This window comes from Myotis daubentonii, chromosome 6 (genome assembly GCF_963259705.1).
Source record: "Myotis daubentonii chromosome 6, mMyoDau2.1, whole genome shotgun sequence".
Lineage (NCBI taxonomy): Eukaryota > Metazoa > Chordata > Mammalia > Chiroptera > Vespertilionidae > Myotis > Myotis daubentonii.
This window is the reverse complement of record NC_081845.1, coordinates 36,395,043-36,421,344: the sequence shown is the minus strand read 5'-3', so window position 1 is coordinate 36,421,344 and position 26,302 is coordinate 36,395,043. Positions and strand designations below refer to the sequence as shown.

The 26,302-nt window shown below is 40.1% G+C and overlaps 1 protein-coding gene across 6 annotated transcripts in view; it reads right to left on the bottom strand.

Moving 5' to 3' along the window:
• FYN (FYN proto-oncogene, Src family tyrosine kinase) overlaps positions 1 to 26,302 on the bottom strand; it is a 212,583-nt gene that overhangs the window by 136,499 nt on the left and 49,782 nt on the right. The window contains exon 3 of one of the 6 annotated variants that reach the window (XM_059700667.1): positions 12,349 to 12,374. The exons of the other annotated variants lie outside the window; for them this stretch is intronic. The gene's annotated coding sequence lies outside the window, so the exon portion shown is untranslated. The remainder of the gene's footprint in view (positions 1 to 12,348; positions 12,375 to 26,302) is intronic. 6 annotated transcript variants of the gene reach the window in all.

The window sequence follows — 26,302 nt, the reverse complement described above, 5'->3', positions numbered from 1 at the left end:
TTCTTAATAAACGATAATGAGGAACTCTATGGCAAATTATCAAATTATCAGACACTGGGCTTCCCTCCTGGATGACAGGGAACCATCTCTACTCTTCCAAATCTTGCATAGTGAGTCAGGAGGAGTCTGGTCACTCCCAATAATTCATGATTTAACAAGGAGTTGAAAGAGCAGCTATTACCTATTTCAGATTAGTTTTATCTCATTATATGGTAATTTTTAGGAGAATTCTTATTTTAAATCTTAGGTATTTCACTCATTCGCTCACTCATCCCCCAGTTAACAATAAATCATGGCACAAAAGGTAGGGGTCCAGTGTCCTTTAACTAGTTATCTGTTCAGAAGGCTATCTGGGCTTGGGGTCGTATAAATTATATTCTGTGTTTAGTGAACTACAAAAGATCAGTCATTGCAAGGGCCTTAGAACTGTCCTCTGTACTTCGAAGTCAGTAGGTAGAAGGGCGGGGTCCAAGAACCTGCATTTTCACAACCTCCCCAGGTAATCTTGAAGCACTCCTAAATTTGGGAACCAGACTGGTATAGAACACATTGCTATTATAGCTGAAGTCAGAAGTCAGTCCTTCAGGAACCAGTCAGCTTTGCTGTGTTGCAAAGAAACCTGCACCTTTTATCAGTCAAGGTACCAGCAGGAAACAGGGCACGCCAATTACGATAACTTTAAAAAGGGGTTATTTACAAAGAGGTGGGCAGGGCACAGAAAAGCCACAAGGCTTACTGCAGTCCTCTGGGCTAGTAATGAGGGGGTTTGGGTAGGGCAGGTTCTCCCTGCCCCAAGGCCTGACGGAGGAAGGTGAGGGATGGATACCTGACCCTGGTACAGAGTGCTGTTGGGTATCACTGCCTGACAGGAGCTGTGAGCATCACGTAAGGGCCACGGCCAGTCTGAGAGACCCTGCAGGGAATAGTATCCTAACCTCGCGCTCTCTCCCTCCAATCTGTGGGCACTCCCCTTGCTGAGAGGCAGAGCACAGAAGTCAGGTTTCTGGGATCAGAGCAAAGCAAAGAAGGGTGAAGAGTATTTGGAGCCAGAGGACCAAAGGGAAGATGCCTGATGCAATACCTCTAAAGAAACTATACCAGGGAGTGTCAAACCGTCACCTTCACCACAGACAGCAGCATTCCACATGCAAATGCTGAAGTGCCTGCCACGCCCCCTCATGAAAGCATCTGGTGGTACAGGTAACTACAGAAAGGTTACAACTTTACCCAAGGAAGTCTTTCAAAAACAAACTCACACATGTACTTATCAAATATTTACTGAACACCGATTCCATAAAAGACACGACATTTTACTTTAGCCTGCAGTCTTTTATGTTAAACTCAATAGGGTTACTGCTAAGTGGTCATCAGGTTTAGTGAAGCACCCTATCACTATCTTTTTTCTAAAAGAAGCCAAAATAACTATACGATATAAAAGAAAAATATCTCAGATTTTTAAGTGGAAAAAAACATTTAATTGCATGCACTCATAGCCTTACAGCAGAAATGACCCTTACTTTTTCTTTATAAAATACTTGATTTTCCAATTAGGTTTTACCTCCATATTAGCAGACAATCAAATGCATAATGTGCCGTCAGGTGGCCTGAAACAAATGGGTTGAGGGATGGATTTATTCCATCTTTCAACTTCCACCAACTACTGTTAGTTCCACTAAATTTAAAAAATTCTCAGGAGGCATTATGTTGGATCACCATGCTCTACACTATGGTCGCCTTCAGTGGGTGCCCAGTAACTGACTTTTAACTCTACCTGGCTGTCTCCGAGTACACCTATTTCAAAGGAGCAGTTTCCTGTGTCTCTGGTCGGCCGCGTTGGCTGTCCATGTGGGGCAGCAGCGGGCCTCCACAGATGCCCCAGGTATTTCAGACACACAAGGTAGAATCATAAAATGAGCACCTTACTCCTTTTTTTATACTTTTCAAGCCTCTCAAACACCACTCAGCTGGATGTCGAATGTCTGCAAAAGCCCTCCCTTTAACACCTGCTAACACCCTTCTTCGTCAGAGAGGGGCAGCTTTGGGCCAGAGTCTATTACAGCCAAGGGCATCTATGAGAATGTGGTAACACTCTTCTTTTTACTTATATGTTGTAATGATTCTCATGTATTTATATCAAGTGATACTGGTTTACTACTTAAGGAGGTCGTATAAAGTTTCTCTTAAAAAACAAATTTGGTTTAGAACAAAAAAATCAATTTTAGGGAAATATACAAATAATATAGGTGGCACATAGATACGGTGAAAATTGTACAGGTGGTATACACATGATTAAAGTTTGGAAAGCATTGATCTAATGGTAAGTATACCTCATGAGTCAGAGAAACCAAGATTTTAGTTCCAATTGCTTTCAAATAGGCAATAATGACTAATTTTACTGCCTTGTAAATAAAGAATTTTTCATTGAAGGTAGTAGCTCTTCTGAAAGTGGCAGCGCAAAGGGTATAAAAACAATTTAGTCAAATTGCTTTGTAATCTGAATCCTATCTTGTTCATAGAATAACAGAGATGCTTGTGATACATTATTAAAATTAAGGTCTAAAGATTTATATACAATATACTATGTAGGATGAAAACCTGGGAGGATATAAATAATGAAGTGAGAGGAAGATAAGCTAAACGCTGTACTTTCATCAGGTCTAACGAGGGGGCGGTTGGCAGTCACCGACATGTGGAGAGAAAAACCTTTACAGGAGCCCTTCATTGAGAGTGATCCAGGGCCGTCCAGGCAGAATAAATTACAAAGGCAATCTGTCACGGTACATGAACCCTTTTGATGTCAGTCTAGTAAAAATACTGCATATTCTGTGGTACTGATCTGGGAAAACACTGTCAACAGTCATCTCCTACATGAACTGTAAATCTCTTAGACATTTTAGTTCAGCCCTCTTTCATCTCAAGTCACCCCAAATTCTATCCTCTCGAAAAATTTACACTTATGTTCATGTTCCATTCAAGTCAAGGCCCCAGGAAACATGAAATCAACCACGGTATGGTGCGTTTTCTTCTTACAAATATGCGAGTGAGGAAGCTGAGTGCTTGGGTGCGCTCACTTGCACCCACTTCCATGCACAACTGCATGTCCCTGCTCCCTATATAGCCCCACCCCCCTAACCCACCCAGTGGGCAGAGCTGGGAACTAATGCTGCCCAGCCCATTCCAGAAAGACATGTTTGAAACAAAGCCTTCTGTGCTTCTGAGCCCTTACTTACGCTTGTGTTTTGCTAAATGCCACATATCAGCAGACCTCTTTCTGGGGCTGGGCCCTTTTCCTATGCACTGTCTGTTGTTTACTTGTTTTAAAAATATTCCCACAATGTATCTATTGTTTTCCATTCACTATATAATTATATGATACACTGGCAAGCAACTGCTCCTCAATGAATAAAAGTGTGTTTACAAAAGAATAATCGGAGTTGCCTGGCACAAGGAGCAGACCTCGCCCAGCACCAGCTGATGTATGCGGCAAACACAGAGTCGTCAGCCTTCTGCCCTTGCTAGATGGGCAAGCAGTCAGCATTTGCTAATTCTCATTTTAGCCACATAAGGTAGAGGCATGCTATTTTATACTGTATGTGAAATATTTTTACTTAGTTGCTAGAATTACAGGAAGTAAACAGACTAATTTTACTCAAGTCCTAAAGTTTATATTCAAATGGAATGGTTTTAAACATGCCATAAGAGCTGATTTTAGGAGTAGAAGGTTCATACAACATTGGATTTGAACCTATAAATGTAAGTATAACAAACATTAGACAGAATGGGTCAAAATGCTTCTGAGACTCCAGTTTCACAGAGACTTATTTGAGGAGAAAGGGCAAAATATGTATTTATGTTTTAGGGTCTTTCAAATCATATCTGTATTATACATGTTTTTGGGTGTCTGTTCCCTTTTCTTGGAAACTGTCCTGCCAACAGCTCAGCAACAAGCCATGTGACCAGAACTTACTAGCAACATATGATTGGACAGAGTCAATAACCGACCAAAGGAGGGCCACCCCTATATGCTGGCTAGGTACCTACAAATTGTCTGGCTTGGCTTAAAAAGAAACAAACCAATCATAAGTTCTGCGAGGAATTGGAAATTAAAAAATGGGGAGGTGATTACCAGTTAAGTTGTGGGTTGCTAAATTGGCAGCAATGCTTTTTTTTTTTTTTTTTAAATTTGGGGGAGTAATAAGCAGAAATAGCTGGACTAGGTATCCACAAAACCTTCTACTTCCCAAAAGACATTTCTGGGTAGAACATTTCTGAATGACTGACCTATAAATACATAATGCATATTATTCACTGGGGGAGAACATTTGAGAAAGATATGCATGTACGTAATTCCTTGGGGAGTGGTGCAGAAAGTAGAGGCTGGTGTTTGGTCCATCTGATGCATGAAACCTTACGGCCTGACAGCTGCTGGCTCTCCAGGCATCACAGGTGACAGCGAAAGCTGTAGCCTTGAAACTAGAGCACAAAGGAAGAAACATATGTGCCAGTTCCCAGGGATCATGTCCCAAGGCCTCTGCACCCCAAGCCCCAGCTTGAGGTGTGGAAGGTGCTCAAACATGCCTGTGAAGCTCTCTGGGACTGAACTTGGCCCAAGAGCAGCCTTGGGTGGAAGTCAATAGGCTTAGAGTTGAACTGGTTTTAGTGAAAAACAGAGAGCAGCTGCTCTCAGCACTGTATCTAAGCGAACAAAGGGAATTTTGAAGAACAGGCCGTGACTGACTGGGTAGGAGGGGTGGGTGCCAGTGCTGCGGGGAGGAGGCAGGGCAGATGGTGATGCTTCAGGGGAGCAAACAGAAATGCCCACAGCAGAACCCCAAGACCCTTTCACCTAAATGGGTGTGTTAATGGCTCCCATGGAGCGGGTAGAAGAGGGCTTAACGCAGATGCCTCTGTCTACTGTACTGGCTGTAAATAAACCATGTGCTTGTCTGCACCATCTGCTTAGTGTGCACTTTGTGGAGCTGTGAAGAGAAAAAACCATTTGGGGCCAAATGGCTGGAAATACTTTAGTTGTATACTTAGGAACCAAATATGCTTACACAACTAAATTATTACATTTCCTTTAAAGTGGGTAATTAAATTTAAAATGCTTTTTATTGGGGGTGGGGAGTGCTGGACAGTAGGAGGCCACACAGCTTTCCAAAGGTCAAAGAGCAGGTCACGGGCACAGAATGGGGCTGGAGACAAGTCTCCTACTACCGAAGTTATTCAATCTTCAGTTAGTCACACTTCACCAGTCTCAGCCATGAATTCTTCATCTATAAATGAGGCGTGTGTCACTCACCTTCTTCAGAGTGGTATGAACTCATGTCTAAAATACGAAGTTTTTTAGCTAAAAGATTTCATGATTATACTAAATGTTTTTATGGAGCTGGTCACACCCTCTATAAAGTATTGGGTATATATTACATATGACTGTTGGCCTCATACACACATTGAGATTGCTCATTGCTCTTTTTTTTTAGTTTCTTAAAATTATGTAAATAATGTAATTAATTCATTCATGAAACAACTATTTACTGAGCATATAGTATGTTCTAAATCCTGGAATAATTGCATTCAAGTACAATTATGTTCTAAAAGCAAGGAATATTTTGGAAGCAATTTAATGTTGAAAACACAAATTCAACTGTATTTTTTGGAAATTATTTGTGTTTTCAACATTAAACAGTTCACATTATTAGAAATTCTAGATTTGTGATTATCTAAAGTTTAGTGATTTGAAAGAGTTCAAGGAGCCTCCTCACTTAACCTGGAAGAACTTTTCCCAAAGCCTAAGAGCAGCAACATTACAGAGATATTATACACACTCCTGAGAGTCACCAATATAAAGAAAGCTCTCTAGCCCTAACTGGTCTGGCTCAGTGGATAGAGCATCAGCCTGTGGACTGAAGGGTCTCAGGTTCGATTCCGGTCAAGGGCATGTACCTTGGTTTCGGGCACATCCCCAGTAGGGGGTGTGCAGGAGGCAGCTGATTAATGTTTCTCTCTCATCAATGTTTCTAACTCTCTATCCCTCTCCCTTCCTTTCTGTAAGAAATCAATAAAATATATATTTTTTTTTAAAAAAAGAAAACTCTCTAAAACAGCATGAGCTAACCACGCTGGTTTGTGAAATGCAACTTTGAAAGAATCACACTGTGTTAGTAAGTCCACTTACAAACTATGTTTCAGGATGATGAATTTTGACTCTCAGAATTTGTTTAGAAGAAAGAAGAGGTAATAAGTGTCGTGGTCAGAGATAGTGCTCTGGACTCAGACAAACCCCTACACCATAACGTAACAGCAGGTCTTGAATCAGCTATCTTACCTCTCTAGGTCTCCATTTTTCATCTACAGAATGGAGATAATACTACCTACATCACAGAATTTCAGGAAGTGTCAGTTGAAACAGTAAAGGTCTTAGTATATGGTAAGGACTCAATGAATGTTAGCTATTACAGAGATCTTCACTGTGTGGTAATGGAATATGCATGGAAGCCAGGGTGTCATCAAAGAGGTGTTACTGGAACTGGAACATGGGCTGGGGATGGGAAGGGAGACCTGGATACTTCCAAGTTCCCACAGCAGCTCTGCCAAGCTTGCTATGTGAAAGCACAGAGGTGCCAAGACACTTGAGGGAGACGGATAGGGCTTCTTATCTGAGCTGAGGGAGAGCGTGCAGGCTGACCTGGAAGCAGCACTAGCAAACCTTCACTTCTCGTCACATCCCAACATGAGCGTGCCTCAATGCCATCTTGATTTATGTTAGCGGTAAAGAGAAAGCACAATGTTGGCTCTGGAGGAGTTTAAAAGCTACGGGGAAATATGGCACTCCAACAATGTTTTTCAACCCTATTCTTATTAAAAACTTTATAAACAGGTCAAAATGGTGGGAAGAAAACAAATCCTAACTATTACCTAAGCTTTCAGAAATGAATTTGGTTTTATGAATTAAGTTTTGTTTCTAAAGACAAAAGTGGGAAGGAGAATGACACAGCCACATTCCATTGTCCAGACTCTAAAGAAAAAGAAAACAAAGTAAAACTGAAACATGAAAATATTTTTTTCACAGCAAGCTTTTGGAATTTCCAGGAGGACACATATGTAACTAGAACTGTGGATTATTTAATGCAGGTAAATTTTGATTTTCCCTTTAAACTTAAGGTTGAAAATAATTAAGAACCCGAAATGGAAAAAAATTCATACAAAAATCTGTGTATACATAGTATATAAAATCTTTATGCAAAACTGAATATACATAGTACATAAAAATGTGTACTATGTGAAGAATTAAATTAAGAAAATAGAAACCCAAATTATGAATTTCACTCGGTGACAAAAATGTATTCAAAGATTATTGCTAAACAAAATAAATATTTAAAAATATCTATTTGGTTTGAGCCTTCAAAACAATTCCAACTTTTTTTATAACAAAGAAAAATGGCAATAAAAAGAATACACTCAAATCCTAGGTGGCAGAAATATAAGCCAGGATTTGACTACTAAATACTAGTATTATGAGTGCTGAGAATATCTGAGTTCCCTACTTTCTGAAAATATATGACATATAATTCCTGGACAATCTTAACATGCAAGGTAGGTAAATTGGTGAATTCACAGTTTTGCATGTGTATATGTATGTGTGTGAGAGCTTTAAAAAGATTTACCATGAGTCTTCTTTGAAGAGTTGGCCTGCCCTAACCAGAATTTAATAAACAAAGTTATTACTCAGTAACACAACTATCTCAGAATGAGACTTAGAAAATTGAGAATGATTCAGTCCACAGTCGGTCAGGGCAAGATCACCTTGCTGTTCTGGGAATGGAAGCAGTGTAGAGCTGTGCCTCCTGCAGTCTGTAAACTGTTTAAATACCTTATCAAATAACAGAGAAAAACATCACGTTGTTTTTATTTGCATAAGAAGCAGACTTGCACACTGGATTAGGAGGAACTGAAAATTTATGGTATTAATTGTCCAAAATGTCTTTCAATTAAACCTAATGTTCATTCTAATAAAAAATTTATTACAAATAAACATTAACACCTAACAAAATTCTCCATTAAACCAGTATAAAAAATAAATCTGGGTAACCACTCTTTCTCGTTGATGAATAATTAAGTGCTCCCATTTGCTGAAATTCAACATGTTGTACAGTTTTAGTATGCTAAAATATGTATCTGTGGAAAAAATACTAGAATAAAATAGTCCCCAAACCAGAGACAATGGGTCATCTCTAAGTGGTGGAATTTCAGCAAAGAAATGATAACCTTTTCTTAGTGTTTCTGATTTTGCTAATTAGCTTCCTACAATAATAAATTTTGTATTTATTGAGCACATATTACATAACAGGCAGCATGCAGGATGCTTTTATTTTCTCACAGAATCCTCACTGCTCCAGGAGGTAGACAGTATTATTACCTCTGCACAAGTGGAAGTGGAGGCCAAGGCAACTCATATTTGAGGGGTGGGGACTTGAACTCAGACATGTCTGTCTCATAATCATTCTATTACAACTCTGAATTTCATTTGTGGCCAGAAAAAAACACCTTAAAATAAATTAAAATGTCCCATAGCCAGGTGAAGAGCTACACAAAGGAGATATACCTCTAGGCATTTATGTTTAAGATTTTTGTTACATACTCCTTACATGCCTCTATGATTTCTTTTTATGTTTTCAAAAGTATGGTATCTATTTATTTGAAAATAAAAGGAATTTAATCAAATCTTATATGATAAAACCAACACACTAGGCTTAAAGCACTAATCATATTTACACAACTTCCTCTCAGTTATCTATAACAGACAACCCCTCATTGATTCTAACCTGATCCCGAAGACGAAAGTAAAAAAAAAAAAAAAAAAAAAAGAGTCTTTCCTTTTGAGAGAGATAAAATTAGGTCTCAAAGAAAATGGTACTTCAGATGATATTGAAGCCTCAATTTCTTACTGGTTAAAATTCCCAACCCAAGTACACTACCAATCAAAGAAATTTAAGTTGAAATAGTCGAGCATCATTTTTTACCTATAATTTGGACAAAGATGATAACCGATGAAAAGTATTACCACAAGAGTATTGAAAAACTGGTCTCATTGAAAACTTTTACTAGAGAGTGGTTAGGCTTTAAATATGGATCAAATTTCAAAATGTGCAAACTCACTGATCAGCCAATTCTCCTCCTAGGGACTTATTTTAAGGAGAAAATTAAGTATATAAAGATACATGTTGCAGTGTCAACTGCTCAATGCAGTATTGCTTATAATGTACTAATAAAACCAGTAATAATCTAAATATCCCCTGACAGGGGAGTTTGCAGCTGTATCTCCACGATTTAGCATAGTGTCAACTACATGTAGGACTAAATATAAATATCTGGTGAATGAATGGTACAAGAAATAAATTAAAAAGATATAGGTATACAACTGAATTTTATGCTAGCATTAACATTTCTAATGTAAAGTTATTTGCAAAAACATAGAAAAGAGCTCATTATCATTTCATTAAGTGATTGAAACAGATTCACAGACTGGCCTATATAGTACAATCTCATTTGCATAAAATTGTGTGTATGTCTACCTATGTATATACATGTGTAGGTGTTTGGAAAGATAGTATAGGTAGGATTTGGAAATTTTTCACTTTTTATATTTTTGTATTATTTGGTTTTAAAAAAGTAATAGCTATATAGTGTCTATTTGGTTGAGAAGAATCCTATTCGTAAAATTTTTATCTCAACCACTCAAGGTATGGAGAGGATAATATTTAAGACAATTTCTTTACCGTTGATTTTTCAAATATTGCTGTGCTAGAAGTTCTCTTTTTTGTCACTTACTCCTACAACATGCCCAACACAGACTGGACACGAGGCACATCTGTTTTAAAACACTTGTAATCAATGCCTTGGTACCCATTACACTGAAGAAAGAATGTGAGTGCATGACAGTTCACTATTTTGACTTTCTCTGTACAGGACCCTTCTGAACCCAGCCTTGTTAACTTTCTGGCCGACCCTCATAGCCCAAGGGTGCTCTCCTGGGCTGTGTGCATCCAAGTGCATTCACCATCAATGGACTCCATCTGTCAGCTCCATGCACAAAGACCTCAACTTATTTGGTAAAGAAACACTGCTTTTTTGAATGCTGAGTTGAGTTTAAAAGTGGACAGCTTATATTAATAACAAATAGTTTCTGGTAATTTTCTTTTTCAATTGAGGAGAAAATACAAGCATCCCCTATAAACAAATGACAAAGTGTCTCTCTTTGGTTCAAGCAAGAGAAGCACTGTCTGGTTACAACAGTACTGGGCTGCGATTCTGGCCAGCCTCTGAAAGCAGGAGTCAGGGCCAACAAATGTTACATCTACGCACATGTACTCTGAAGAATCAGCCAACTGTGAGAATGGCAGAGAGAGCACATATGAGCTGATGACTGACAAGCTGCCTCCTCTGGATGCCATTTATCTGAATTACAGAAATTTGCTGAGATTTATCTCATGCCATGCCAAAGCACGGGTTCATCAACTCAAAAATAAGCTACATATTTTGGTATTGTAGTATTTTTCCCAAAATAATCATGCACAGAGTGAGAGCAAGATGGAGGGCTGAGAGAAGAGCCAGAACGCTGGAATAAGACATACATCTGTTACTTTCCTCCTTGCAATTCTTAGGTTCAATCTGAATTCAGGGGGGCTCTGAGGACAGCAACAGCACCCACCCAACTTGCAAAGCATTCTAAATATCTCAGGCATGAGAGCGGCTGGCTTGACCCCGATCAAGCTAATTATGACCTTAATGTTGCAAACCCTCTAAAAAGGTGCCATTGTTCAGGGGTGGGCAAAAGTAGACTTACAGTTGTAATACAAATAAATAATATAATAATAATAAATAATACAAGAATAAACTCTGTGTTTCACATACTCACAACTGGAAACTTACTTTTCCACCCCTGTATATGAAGACAACCCTACTGGGGATGAGCTTTGAGTTGTGTTTTCAGTGGTGGTGACCGTTTGTAATCACGTTTGTTGGATGCTGTACCACTCATTTACAAGATGCACGGCCAGCCTAGGGTCTGTACTGTTCAATGCCCACGGGCCTCCCGAGAAAGGAGCCCAGACCATGGCCCCGAGTACTTGATCTTTCGCCTGGCTGCGGCCACTGATGACTAGTTTTCCCTGATGTTACTGTCATGTGCCTCGTCTACCCAGAGCTGTCTGTATCTGAGCCACAGCTATTTCCTGAGGGATAGAAAACTCAACAAACTGCAAATAAACAGTTCAAAACATGATCTCATGCTGTCGTGCTCCTGTTTCTCTAAATGGTAGCATTGTGGCAGCACCATGCTTTACAAATATCATTTGATACTCATTTTTCCCCTGTCAGTTACTTCTTTCCCTTGCTTTTACCTTTCGTCCATCAGTTCCCTCTCTTGCCTAACTCTGTCCCACCCCGCAACTCCCTACCAGGATTCTGGCTCTCAAACTCATCAGGCGACAAAAGTGTTCTTGTAAAGTTCACCACCAAGTAACCTCCCTTGTTCTCTAGAGTTTAACACCGTCAGTGTTGTCCCTGAGTCTTGGCTATGTTTGATTATCTTCTGCCCAAATTGTACCTCTGTGCTTGCTCATTTTAGTCAGAGGCACAGATATCCTCCCAGGCCCAGACACTCAGAATGAGTGTTGTCTCATCTCTCCTCCCTCATCTCCTACATCTAGGCAGGCTACCACCACCAACCCTGGAGATTCATTCGGTCTTCACAAAGGCTTATAGCTCATCAAGTTTTAATACAGGAAAAATAACATCCTCAAAGGGAGTCAGTAAACTATAGTACCATTTACAAATATATCAGTATGGGTCCATTCATTTTAATTAATTTCTGTTCCCTGTCAAAGTCATTCAAACTCTTATGCCAGTATTTAAAGCCTATTATCTGAATTCACTTTCAGTTTCCGACTAGATCATAAATTGTTGTTTGATGACAGTCTTCTGAATTTAAATATTCTTTCCCCTCTGAACCTTTCCTTTAAAACAGCACTTGAACCACCTTTCCCAAGACCTTACCCAGATTAAATTGAGTTTTAGCCATCCCAGCAACCCCCTGGGAAGAATTTTAATTAGTTTAACAGATACATATGCATTGCAGAGCTTTTATGCCACTCCCATTTTCCTGCTTCTTTATTTTCTAATTTGTATTGTTTACTCATTTCTCCAACTGCATGAGTTCATGGCATGATATGGACAGTTAGTGACCAACTGATTTCAGAGCATTACTAATGATAGGTTAGTCTTACCCCCCCCCCCATCTTTTTTATACACAATTAAAACGTTAAAATAACATTTCCACACACTCACCCTGGGTGTCTTCTCCAGAGGGTCTGCTGAAGAAAGAGTTATTAAGAGTATTTAAAAGTCTCATTTCAACTCAGAAGCAAGAAACTCATCCAGCCCTGACAAAAACAGCTTAAGGATAAATTCCAAACACCAAGTGCTATTTTCTTCATCCCACAAACCCAGGAACATTACACAGTTGTGACACAGCTTGGGTGATATTCCACAGTGATCAGATGATAGCTGTTTTCATTGGTTTCTCCTTAAATCGGGGCTATGAGCAGCAGCATGCTCAAATTGACCTCAGCCAAGAGCTCAAATTGTATCATACAAGGCTCACTTCATAAACCCCAACTATTTTCCTACTGAAGAGATGTTGTATTAAGTCAATTCTGTTTATACAACCATTATACATTTATATTTTCTGTAGAGATAACTGTTTCTTTATGAAGAATGAATTGCACACAAAATACTATCTGCCTTGGAAAAATGCCAAAACACATGTATTTAAAAAACACAAAACAAAAATAACCAGCCACCAATACTTCTCCCAACTAAAACAAGTGGTATACAGAATTCTCTTTTGCATAGTAGAGTAATCTTAATGGAGGAAGAAAAATTAATATTATTGTTAGGAAATGACCTGAGAAATAGATTAATTGCACCTTACAGTAATTAAACTAACACCATATTTACTATAGAGCTTAGGATATTTTAGCTTGGATTTAAACTATGGTGTAACTTAAGGTATAATATAAATTATAACAATATAATGGAGTAGACAAAAATACCAACATTCATCCATTCACTCACTAAGTATGTACTGAGGGTGCTTTTACAGATAGCGGAATATGAAAAGACACTGTCTCTACCAGCTAAGAGTCTTAGGGAAAACACACACACAACCATAGAAACAACATTGTCAAGTGCTGTACTTATTCAATGTGCTATGCTAGAAAACAACAGCATTTAAGAAGCTGGAGGATCATAAAATGGACAAGGTAAAGATCTGTTTATACTGACCAGGGTCATCTCCCGGTCAAGAAGCAGTATCTACAAAATGATCTTATGTATGTTAAACAACAACAAACAGATCAGATTGTATGGAAAAGGGTTAGAAAAAGAGGCTCATCCAGAGGTTAACCATGATTAGTTACCTCTGGGAAGAAGAGTGGAAATGACAATGATAATAAATAAATAAATAAATAAATAAATAAATAAATGAAATAAAAACTATCTTTTTACTTTATATACCTTTGTTATCATCCGAATTAAAACATATCTATATGTTCATGTAATCCTATATAATAAAAGCCTAATATGCTAAGTGTCCGGTCATCTGTTCAACCAATCAAAGTATAATATGCTAATGATATACTAAGGCCGTTCAACTGCTCGCTATGACATGCACTGACCACTAGGGGGGCATACAGTCAACCAGTCAACCAGTCGCTATGACATGCACTGACCACCAGGGGGCAGATGCTCTGACTGGTAGGTTAGCTTACTGCTGGGGTTTGGCTGGTTGGGACTGAGTGAGACGGGCGGACATGCCCTGGAGCCCTCCTGTGTTCCCTCCCGGGCTGGCCAACCTCCCGTGCCCCTCTCTGGCCCTGATCGTGCACTGATGGGGTCCCTTGGCCTGGCCTGTGCCCTCTCGCAATCCGGGACCCCTCGGGGGATGTTGGAAAGCCGGTTTCAGCCCAATCCCACAGGCCAGGCCGAGGGACCCCACTGGTGCACAAATTTGTGCACTGGGCCTCTAGTATTTCAATAAGGAAGAAATAATATTAATTGAAGCAGACAGTGGAGGGGCAGCCAGCAAAGCAGACTGAAAACTGAGCAAGAAGGAGAAGGAAATTCAGAAAGGGGTGAAAGCCACTTGGGAAGTATTGAGAGGGAGGGCTAGTCAATCAAGACCTTTTAACAGAGGTGGAGGAGGAGGACGCCAGAAAGCGAATTTTAGGAAGCAGGAGGACTTTCTAATTGGCATGTGGCTGTCTCAGTGGAATGGAGACTACAGGAGGGTGAGCATGGAGTGCAGATTAAATACCACAGGATAGGCAACTTGCATGAGCAAAGTGAACTGGGAGCAAGAAAATTATGTTGCTGTCTCTGGTTTTTCATGTTGCCAAATGAGTACAGGAGAATACTTGTTCATTTTGCAAATATCAATAGTACACAAGTGATCATGAGTTACAACCAACACTTGTGGCCACAAACTGTGGGTTTGGGGACCCAGGAAGAACCAGACAGACTGCCTAGGAACCACTGACAGGATGAGTGCTTCTCAGCTCCAGCCCCACCAATGGCTACTAAGAGGCAAAGATTTTTAAAGAGAAGCCATAAATCTGAATTTTTAAAAATGTGAATATTCTGACTTTCAAATACTAGACTGAATTTTAAAAAAACACTGGAATAGGGAAAATATGTCTGTGGGCCACCTCTCACATTGTGACTCTTTACAAGTTTGAAATTGAGGAGAAAATGTCAAGTAAGAATTTTATTCTTTCTCTCTCTCTTTCTTTTTAAGTTTTCACATGCTAAGGGCAAAGAAATGATGGATAAAGACCACCTCTCTTTCTTAATTTTTATTAAAAAATACTTCTTAAATTATAGTTTACATCAACATTATTTTGTATTAGTTTCATGTGTACAGCATAGTGGTTAGACAATCATATACTTTACAAAGTATTCCCCCCAATATTTCCAGTACCTACCTGGTACCATACATAGTTATTACAATGTTATTGACTATATTTCCTATGTTATACTTTATATCCTGATGGCTATTTTTAACTATCAATCTGTACTTCTCAATCTCTTCACCTTTTTCACCCCATCCCCCAAGCACCCTTCCCTCTGGCAACCATCAGTCTGTTTCTGTTTTGTTTGTTCATTTATATTGTTCTTTAGATTCCACATATAAGTGGAATTTGTCTTTTTCTGACTGACTTATTTCCTTAGAATAATGCTCTCTAGGAGAATGGCTATCATCAATAAATCAACAAACAACAAGTGTTGGCAAGGATGTGGATAAAAGAGGACCCTTGTGCACTGTTGGTGGAAATGCAGATTGGTGTAGCCATGATGGAAAACAGTATGGAGGTTCCTCAAAAAACTAAAAATGGGACTACCTTATGACTCAGTGATTCTACTTCTGGGTATGTATCTAAAGAAGCTGAAAACATGAACTCTAAAGCATATGCATTAGTTCATCACAGCATTATTTGCAATAGCCAAGATATAGAAGCAACCCAAGTGCCCATCAACAGATGAGTGGATAAAAAAGCTGTGGTCCATATGTACAATGGAATGAATATTAATCGGCCATAAAATAATGAAATCTTCCTTATTTTTTAAATATCCAGTATTTAACTAAAAAGGGCTGATTTTGCTTTCCTTTAAGAGTTGATGCACTCACATACTCTGCTGCTAAACATTTAATTGAAACTCTTGTATCATGTTACATGACAGAACTCAGCTAACTGTTACAAGGGTATGTGTTTGGGTGGGAAGCACAAAATAGAGGTTATTTTAAAAAAGAAAAACATGAGGAAGGACAAGAAATTCTCACAGAAAATATATAAACATTCAAGTTGACTTTCAGTTTATCAAATTTCCTCCGGAAAGAACTTCCCATTTGCATCTGACTTATATTATAACAACACACCCAACAATTGCATTAGAATGCTATTTTAATCAGTTCATCAGATCACTGTGCCTCAAGAACTGAAAGCCAGAAGTTCATAAAGTCACCAACTATGGTACAGAACATTCAGAAGTCAAATGCCATTTCTAACTGGGAAAATAGCTGGAAAATCATAGCATCTCCACAAAGGAAGGGTATCAACATGCAATTTTCTTATGTGAGTGCATGGTCTTTAAAAAAATTTTATTGCAAACTTCTGAAAATTGAAAAACATCTATTATAAGATTCGAAGAATCTATTTGGTGATGACTCATTTGTGATAACATCATTGGGCGGGTCATTGCCATAGAATCTATTTTAAGTTCATTCATTTTGCCCTGGTCCTCACAGTTGATTAAGGGGCAATTTGGATGATGACAGATATTAGTGTTCCCACTTTCAAAGAATTTTCCTCCTGACCCAACTAATGCAATTTCAGGCATGTGAAAAGGGAACTCAGGTGAAAGCTCTCCACACACTAGGCTTAACTGTCTATTGAAATTTGGGGTAAAGCCTGGACCCTGTCAGGGATCAGAACAGAACCCTGTACAGCATCTTGTTAGCACTGCGTGAGGTTCTTGCCTATGGTTCCTTGTGTCTTTGTCTTTCTGTCTATAGAACGTTTCTCTGTCTCATGTTCCTTATCTTTAGCTCCTACATAGTTCTGCTCCAGCCTGTCTTCCCTGTTCACTCTCTATCTCATCTATTTTTGCCTTACTCCCTCTCATTCTTACTGTGGATTTTGCTTTGTATTTGCTTGGGTTTAGATGTTTTACATAAATCTATGGTCTCTTGTTCCTTCCCCTTCCCCTCCCTGCCCTAAAAATTAGGTGGCCACAAAAGGCACTCATTATACCCTGACCCCTAAGGTTCTAATTTGTATCAAGTTCACAAATTCACACACTGAACCAACGTGTTTGTCATAAAGGCTCTGTATTTTATACTTGTGACAAAGGAACTGTTTAAGTTTCCTGTATGCTTGAAAGCTCCTCCCAGCTCCCACCTCTGTGCATCGCAGGCATTTCCTCAGATTACCAGCCCAACATTAGCTCTGCTGGTTGTAACCTGCTAGATCAAGAGCCAGGAAGCGATAGTCTCTCATGTGTGGGAACAGTGGTCCACAGAACTTCCCGGGATCTCTCTGAGCAAGATCCAGACTGTTCTCTGTGCTTCTCAACAAGACAAAAATTCCACTCCACAAATCTTTGGGAGAACATCTTCTTTTCCATTTACCTACCACGTTTTAAAGATCCTTGCTGAAAACAGATTTAACTGTCTCAAACAAACACCAGAGAGTTAGCTTATTTACAATTATGCTTCCCACCCAAACATATTTGGCAACTGAAATCACATGGAGCCTCTGGGAGGTGGAGTTCTTAGAGACAGCATCACACAGGAGAAAGCACATCTGTATGACTAGACAGACCTGGCTCAAACCCTAGCATTCTTTCTGTATAGCAGGAGGCCAGGCAAGTTACTTGACTTCTCTGACTTCAGCTTTTCCACCAGTAAAATGAAGATATCAAGGCCTACCACACAGGATTTCTGTGAGGCTTAAATTCTGGGAGGTAGTATAGGAGAAAGACTAGCCCAGCACAGCAGTAAACCAGGGCGCGAAGGAGCGGAGATGAAGAACATGCGCTCCCAGGCTCTGTTCCGTCAGCTGCAGAAGCGGACTCTGGTTCTGCCTTCCTGGTTCTTCCCCTCGCCCACCATCGTCTGGGGACAATCATGATCCTGGCCCGGCTGGGGGGTATTTTATGATGCAGAATAAGGAGGAAAGGTGGAAGAGAAATTGGGCCACAGGGGAGAAACATCATAAGGTTTTAAGGACTGTGGGTGTGAGGAAAGCTGGGGAGGGGGGAGAGGAGGGATTTGCAGTGCTGCTGCAGAGTCTCTCCCCTCTGTGCTGAGAAATACAAGTAAAGAATCCGCTATTTGGAACTTATTGTCACTGGACAGTATTTGTTTGACTCCAACATCATTCTGAAACTGGATTGTGTGGGTCTGGATGCATATGGGTTAGAGCGGGTATTACGTCAGTTTTATTATTTCACAAACTTGGGAGTGGAAGTGGCCCATTGTGAAAGGAATGCAGGGAGGCACAGGGAGGCGGGTGACTGATGGTCAGAGGGTGAGGTGGGCAGCCAGGTCCCATTATCCATCCCTGATGCACTGATTCTGGTGAGTCACTAGCATTTCTGGGTTTCAGTTCTTCCCTTGTAAAGTGGCAGGATGGAGGGGGCTATATATTATTATGGCACACCAGTTGGCCCTTTAAAAGCGAGCTGGGAAGTATGCCAGCAGCTGAGTCCTTCCAACTCTGGCTTGTACTGCTCCTCAGAAGTATGTGTGGGCGTGCACACACACACACACACACACACACACCTATGTGTGTGTATATGCATGAATGTGCATGCATGCACACATTCTGGAGCTGCCCCTGCATAAACCACTAAATCATTTAAAAAGAAAGCCTTAAAAAGGATCACCTGATCAATCCCTCTACATGTATCGAGGATATCCCTGACTCTAAAAAGAAAAGCAAACTTTCCCTAAACATCTCCACAGGAGATGCCTCTCAAGTACAGCTTCCCAAAAATGATGTAGCTGATACTCTAACAGAGGTCGTCAAACTACGGCCCGCGGGCCACAGCAAATACAAATACTGTATTTGTTCCCATTTTGTTTTTTTACTTCAAAATAAGATATGTGCAGTGTGCATAGGAATTTGTTCATAGTTTTTTTTTAAACTATACTCCGGCCCTCCAACGGTCTAAGGGACAGTGAACTGGCCCCCCGTTTAAAAAGTTTGAGGATCCCTGCAACTCTCATGATGGGAAAGCTCCTCTTTGCTACATTTTAAACACCTGCCTGTATTCCCAATTCCTCTTACCACATTATTTTGTTTTTGCACAGAGCATGCCACTTTCTAACAAGTAAATAATTAACTTATGTGTTAACATATACCGCTATTGTCTCTTCTCCTTTCCCCCCAACTAGAGTAAGCTGCTTTGTGCACTGATTTACCCAAGCGCCTCACATAGCGCCTAGCTCACACCAGGCACTCGGTAAATATTTATAATTGGAAGCTGAATTCTTTTTAGTTTAACCTTTGATGAAATCACAAATTGATAGAGCCAGAAGATACTTAGAAAGGGCCCCTCAGAAGTGAGAAAACTGAGGCCCCACGAGGGGAAGTGGCTGGCCAGGGATTACAGTTTCCCAAGCCCTTATTCGTGTTCTTTCCACTTCACCTCAGTACCTCCATAAAGAACTCGATCTTGGGGAAATGGCTTGGGTGGGCGGTGGCCAATCTGCACCCATTAAAGCAAGAGTCAGAGAAAATAAGCTATAGCATTTATTTACAGAAGAGTAAAGCCTCATATAATAATAATAGTTTGTGCATCAGTAGCCGCTTTCATCTAAGGATCTCAGAGAGCTTATGAAATTCTCATCCCACAATGTGAGGTATCATTATCTGCTCTCAGTCAAGGAAGCTAAGAGACTGGGTGTCCTGTGGCCTATTGCAGGGTGGTTCAAAGCTCTTTGGGATTACATATCCACTCCATAGTTTTCTGTTCCTCCATGTCTTCATCCTTATCAACATCAAAAACAGCTTGATAAAGCTCCAGCTGCTATAGTGACCTCCTCAGTTTGTTCTCTTTTAGGCACCCCTAGAATCAGTCAGTGTATAGAGAAATGACACTGGGCATTGCGGGTATTCAAGGATGCAGTGCCTCCTTCCGGGTTACCAATGGCTGGGGCTCGCTGAGCTGGTCCTAGAGCAGCCGTGGGCAAACTACGGCCCGTGGGCCAGATCCAGCCCATTTGAAATGAATAAAACTAAAAAAAAAAAAAAAAAAAAAGACCGTACCCTTTTATGTAATGATGTTTACTTTGAATTTATATTAGTTCACACAAACACTCCATCCATGCTTTTGTTCCGGCCCTCCGGTCCAGTTTAAGAGCCCATTGTGGCCCTCGAGTCAAAAAGTTTGCCCACCCCTGAGCTAGAGCCAGGCAGACCACCAGGACATCTGAGGTACACAGATTACTGTCTTTCCTCAGTTTACTGTCATTGCCCCACATAAGCTTTCTATCTGTGTAAGGTAAATCAACTCTGTTGGAATTTTTACCTACTCACACAATTATAGCGTTTACAATTACCCCTCAATTACTTAGGAACCACATTAAAGGCAAATTAGATTGAGTCAATGCAGCAAGCCCTGTGGAGGAGCCCATTTAGATTTTGACCAGGTGGCATTCTGTCCTTTTTAGGGAGATGAAAGAAACAGTGATTTCTGAATTCTAGTAATTCTCATCCCTTATGGTATAGAGGCAAGAGGGCTCACTCTTCTTTATGCTCTTGTCAAACAAACATGCCGGTCCAGCCAGTGCAGCTAAATGGCATTGCTACACAGCAGCCTCTTCACCAGTGCCGAGTTTCCAGCATCAGGCTCAAGCAGAAGAACCCTGTTACCATTTGCTGTGTACCCTGTGTGCTTCTGCAGTTCCTGGGCCGATCCCGCCAACCTTGCCCCTGGGCTGGGAGCTTTGTGGCTGAACTGTTGGCCAGCATCCTAAACCTTGCCTGGCCCCTTGGAACAAGCGGAAATCCTTACTGAGCTCAGAATTTCCCCAAGTGTTAAAGAGACCCATATGTGTGATACTCAAAGGAATGGTGTGAAAAAGGAATTCTGTGATCAAGTAAGCTTGTGAAACTTGGGTAGAAAAATACGTTAAATAACAGTGGCTCCTCAAAATATTAAAAATTGGAATACCAAATGATCTAGCAATTCCACTTCTGGACATATATCCCAAATTAGTGAAATAGGGTAGAAGAGATACTAGTATTCGTACACCCATGTTCAAAGCAACATTATTCCCAATAACCAGAAGTTGGAAGCAACCCAAGTGTGAACCTGGGTTGAATGGATAAACAAATGTGGTTTAAAGACTGAAATATTATTCAGTCTTTAAAAAGAAGAAAAATCTCAAGACATGATACTACATGGATGAGTCTTGAGAACATTACGCTACAAAAAGAGAAATATGTATGACTGCACTTATATGAGGTACCTAGAATAGTCACAGTTATAGAGACAGAAAGTAGAATGGTGTTTGCCAGAAGGTGGGGAAGGGGAGAAGGGTGAGTTGATTAAGGGTACAGAGTTTCAGTTTTTCAAGTGAAAGGAGTGCTGAAGATTGAGCAACAATGTGAATATACTTAGCATTGCTGAACTGTAAACTTTAAAATGGTCAAATAATACATTTTATGTTATGTGTATTTGACCACAATGAAAAAATACATCCAGCAGTCTTCTTTCCAGTAGGACTTCTCAGAGCCTTTAAATGCTAATGTGCACTGGGAACCCCCAGAGGAGGATATACAGCAATCAGCTTTCCCAGCTTATCTTGCCACACAATTCATTTCTCACAGAGCATTTCATGGGACCGGTGTGCTTCAGAACACACTGTAGAATGAGCTACTAAACTGAAAATTGGTGGACAATAGGAAAGCCTGCTTTTTTACATTTACATAAAGAAAGGCAAGATTTCAGAGCCTCAAGCCAGATTTTCAAAACAGTTTTAACTCACTATCACCCTCTGATAGAGGAGAATCGCATTCTGTCCTCACCTGTATCACTTATCAGCTGCATGGTCTCGAACCAAGTCATTATTTCTTCTCCTCTGATATATGAGAATGATACCCACTCAATCTATCTCATTGGTTTGTGGTGAAATTCAATCTAAAACATGAAAAGACATGAAAAGTACTGACTGCTCCTTAAAAATGTTAGGTAATTATTAAGTATTTAGGCTTATTAAGGTGCAGCAGACAACCTAAGGCAAGTGTTAAGAGCCCCAATATCTACTGGGCACTAATACGCATAGAGATTAAAGAGAAGGGGAAAAGAAGAACCATACACTGAGCACTTGCAGTGTAGCAACAAGAGAGACCAGGAGTCAGAAAACAGGTTCTAAAGCTGATTTTATTGCTGTCTGGCCTTGCACAAGTCATTTAACCTCCCTGACTCTCAGCTTGCTCAGCTGTCAAATGAGGTAGTTGGAGATCAAAGGTCACTTCCAGCTGAGTCTACGAAATACTGAAATAGATGTGCCATGGTACTTTGCACAATTCCTTCGACGGACCCGTGGCTCGCTCCGTGCTACGACACAGAGTGGGCCAATCACTGGTAAGCAAATAGAGAGTCACTGCCTCCAGACCAGCATCAGAAGATGAAATGCGGAAGTGCATCTTCCTGCAGGCTCAGTGATTTTATGAACAGAAACTGTCAGAAGCCCAGCCACTGTTTGTCAGCACACTGCCAGCCTCTCCTAGACACCTTCCTGGAGGGGCAGAGTGTCAGTGGTGCAGAAAGTTGGGAGAGGAGTGGCTGGAAAGGGGCATTCAAGGAACCTGGGGAAAGAAACAATCTCTGTGGGAAATGGGATTAGGAGAGCCAGTCCCTACATGAAGGAGCGGGCAACTTTGAATTTGCTGTGTGCAGTGACAAAGAACTACTGGAGGTGGGCAAGGAGGTAAGGGGCAAGGTAAAAGTGCGCTCTTGTGACCAGACCACATAGAAGGCAGACTAGAGTCCTAAATGTGTGGCAGGGTGGTTCTGGGGGGAGGGAGTACAGGGGAGAGGAGGTTGGGACAGTTTAAAGAAAGGCCAGACGTTTAAGGGTTGCACCACGGTGGTGCTGATAAACAGAAGAGATGGAAGAGGTAGCTCTTGATAGAACACATGATAAAAATTATCAATCTATTAGATGCATGGAGTAAGAGAGCATGTTATTCTTAGCTTCTGGGGAGACAGGGCAGAGGGAGAAGTTGATGATGACCTATAATGGCTAAGGAAATAATGAGAGGAGCTAGAAATCAGTGTTGGTAAAAAAGGGATTTCAGTTTCTGTCACATTTAGATTAAATATCTAAATGAGGATATTGAGTAAAAATGCCCAATGGAGAAAAAAGTGTAAATAAGAATAGATTTATAGACATGGGCAAGAAAGAGACTAGGCGTGGAGTCGGGGTAAGGATGGGAATGAAGGGGCTGCTTGTACAATTCCATTTATATCAAGGATTCACGCCTTTGGGTCCAGGAAGCAGCATTCAGGGCTCCAGAGACCCCCCTAAAGTAGCATACTGTATCTATTTGTGTGGATGTGTCCAGACATTTTTCTGGTTGGAGGATTGCAAGCCTTTATCTGGGCCTCAAAATGGCCCTAGAACAGTGGCTTAGTTGGTATTAAGATCTTCAACATTTGATAAGAAATTTCCTATCTCTTGACAAATCTGCCATGTCCGAGCACATTAAGAATAAGGTGCTAAGATAGTATTTATTACCAAATTTAGGGACTGTGAAAGCTATTCTCCTTTCATCTTGTCAAAACTAAGATATGTTGTTAACACTCCAAAGGCTATGGACATTGGCCAGCATACTTAACACAAACATTTTTAAGTTATGTTAAAAGCATATTTGGAACTTTGCAAATACAGCTTCCTTGCAAAAGGCTTAGTATGTATGGTAGGTACTTCAATACAAGGGAATCTGAATCTGCTAATATCACAACTAGATTCAAAGACCTGCCAAAAACAGGAGCTCCTTTTAACAGTCATGACATTCTTTTTCCAAAAGGAGGTTATCAAGTAGGCTGTGCAGTAATGACTATAAATACATGACATGCCTATATTGCTATAAAAAATATTGCATATTCTCCCAACCCATTTAATTACTGTTCACCTAACGCAGTACAATGAACAAACTGTCTGTTGAATTCTGAAAATGGGAAAAGCCCTCCTGTCTCTCTCAGGCAGTTTTACAATCCTAACAATAGACTTAATGAAGCCTTTTAAAAGAAGGTTGATTACATTAAAATGACCAGGGCATGTAAAAATTCATTACAGAGATCCTCCTGCTATCTGATTGATTAAATGCCTCGTCACACCCTAGGCAGAAGTAGGAACAAAGAAGAAAGAAAAATCACAACTTTCTGAGTGAACATCTTATTCCTAAGATTTAATCCAGCCCCGTAAATCAGTCAGAACTTCATCCTACACCCAAAGTGGAAAGAAGATATGCTTGGTATCAGATAAATTATGAAATGGTCCTAGGAGTGCTGTTGGCTTATTGAATATAAATTAACATTACAATTCATGTCTTCATGATGCTAAGCAACAGTTATACAAGTTGATATAGCTTTTCCCCTTGAAAAGTGGTAAGGGATACAAAAATAGAGTCCACTCTGGGGAACTGTCTGGGACTGTTAGCGTCCACCCACTCTCCAATGCCCCCAGAGATAGCACCACCTGACTGGTTTTTGTTAAGTGTATTCCTGTTTTCTGTTTTTTCTGTTAGTATTAATCATAGAATTGCTTCTCTGGCTACACCTATTAGCAGCTAATACATAGAAACACAATTCATTTTGTATATTGACCTTGTATCCTGGGACTTTACTAAGTACACTTATTAGTTCTTTCTGGTAGTGGTTTTACACATTCCTTAGGATTTGTCTACATAAGCTGTCATGTTGCCTGCAAATAAAGACTACTTTACTTCTTCCCATGAAGTCTTTATGCTTTTCATTTCCTGTCCTTGCTCTCTCCCTTTCTTAATACTAGCTATAACAACCTGTTTCGCTGGCAAGAAAGTTCTTGCTGCTGCACTCCAGCTTATCTCATGCCATTTTGGGCCCTTGTAGGGCTATAAGACGGCCATGAGGAACTGTGGACTTTAGCAAAAAGTTTCTGATTCCACTAAACCATCTGCAGAAGACCAGAGGCCTGATTCAGAGCTTCAAACTTTTAAGGGAAAAGAATTCACAGTCGATGTCCTATGGTTAAGATACTTGTACTTCTCAAGATACTGATACATTAAAAAAAAAAAAAAGAATGACTGAATCTTTGGACTTTTGAGCTAGAAGGGCCCTTAGAGATGAAACATCTTATAACAAAACTGAGGCTCAATACGTCCAGTGACTAGCATCAGGCCTGTCAGAAGCAGAGGCAGAGGCAGAGGCTACTCTCCTGGACAAGACATAAACTGAGAGTTCAGAGACCTGGATTCTAGCCTTGAGGAGGTCAGGAATGTACTCCTGCCTTAGACTAAGTCTAAGAGTCTAGGGGAGACCTCAGATACTGAGTCCTGGTCCAAGCAGATGGGAATATAGACATCTTTTTTTGAACTTTTTAAAAAAATTTTATTTTATTGCTTAAAGTATTACAAAGAGTATTATATATGTCTACTTTCTTTTTCCCCCTTGACCTTCCCCTGGCCTCCTCTACCCCCCCAGTGTCTTGTGTCCATTGGTTATGCTTATATGCATGCATACAAGTCCTTCGGTTGATCTCTTACCAACCGCCCCCTCCCCACCCCCCAACCCTCCCTGCCCTTCCCACTGTAGTTTGACAGTCTGTTCGTTTTTTTGAACTTTTGCTAAAAGTGTTCCCTAAACACAGGGCAAGATTACATTTTCCAGTGTCTGGCCAATCTGTAGCCCCCTGTTACTATCACAGAATTAATTTTCTTCTCCCCACTTGAAGTAAGCTTATGCTCAAATAAATTAAGACCTCATAAAACATCTCTGTCCCTGTTTACACCAACTGCTGAACATAATCATCTCATATCATCCAAAGTCTTAAAAGCTCAATTTAACATCATAGGTTCACACACAGCTCCTGGGGGTCCTGGTTGAATTCTTCTCTTACTTTTAACAGTTGACCCTTGAACAACACAGGTTTGAACTGCATTTATACGCAAACTTTTTTCAATAAATACTATAAATGTATTTTCTTTTCCTTGTGATTTTAAATAACATTTTCTTTATTTTTCTAGCTTACTTTATTGTAAACATACAGTATATAATACATACAGATAAAAAATGTCTTACTGTTTTATGTTATCAGTAAGGCTTGCATTCAATAACAGGCTATCAGTAGTTAAGTGTTTGGGAGGTTCAAAAGTTATACACAGATTTTTGACTCGGTGAACCTACCCCTGTGCTATTCAAGGGTGAACTGTATTTGTACCTGTCTCTTAGAAGAACTTGGCAGAGTCAAGAAAGTCACCAGCTTGTTTAGCAAGCACATAACATGTTCTCTCCTCACCAGCCGAGGGATGTTAACAAGGGGTGTTCTCAAATTAGCAAGCATATTTCTGTCAATCAAATACATATATTTGAACAGCTAAAAATTGTAGGCCTTTTAGGAATCTAGTTCTTCAAACTTCCCTTCTTATCACATAAGGGCAAGCATTTTTACTCATCAATCACTTCTCTA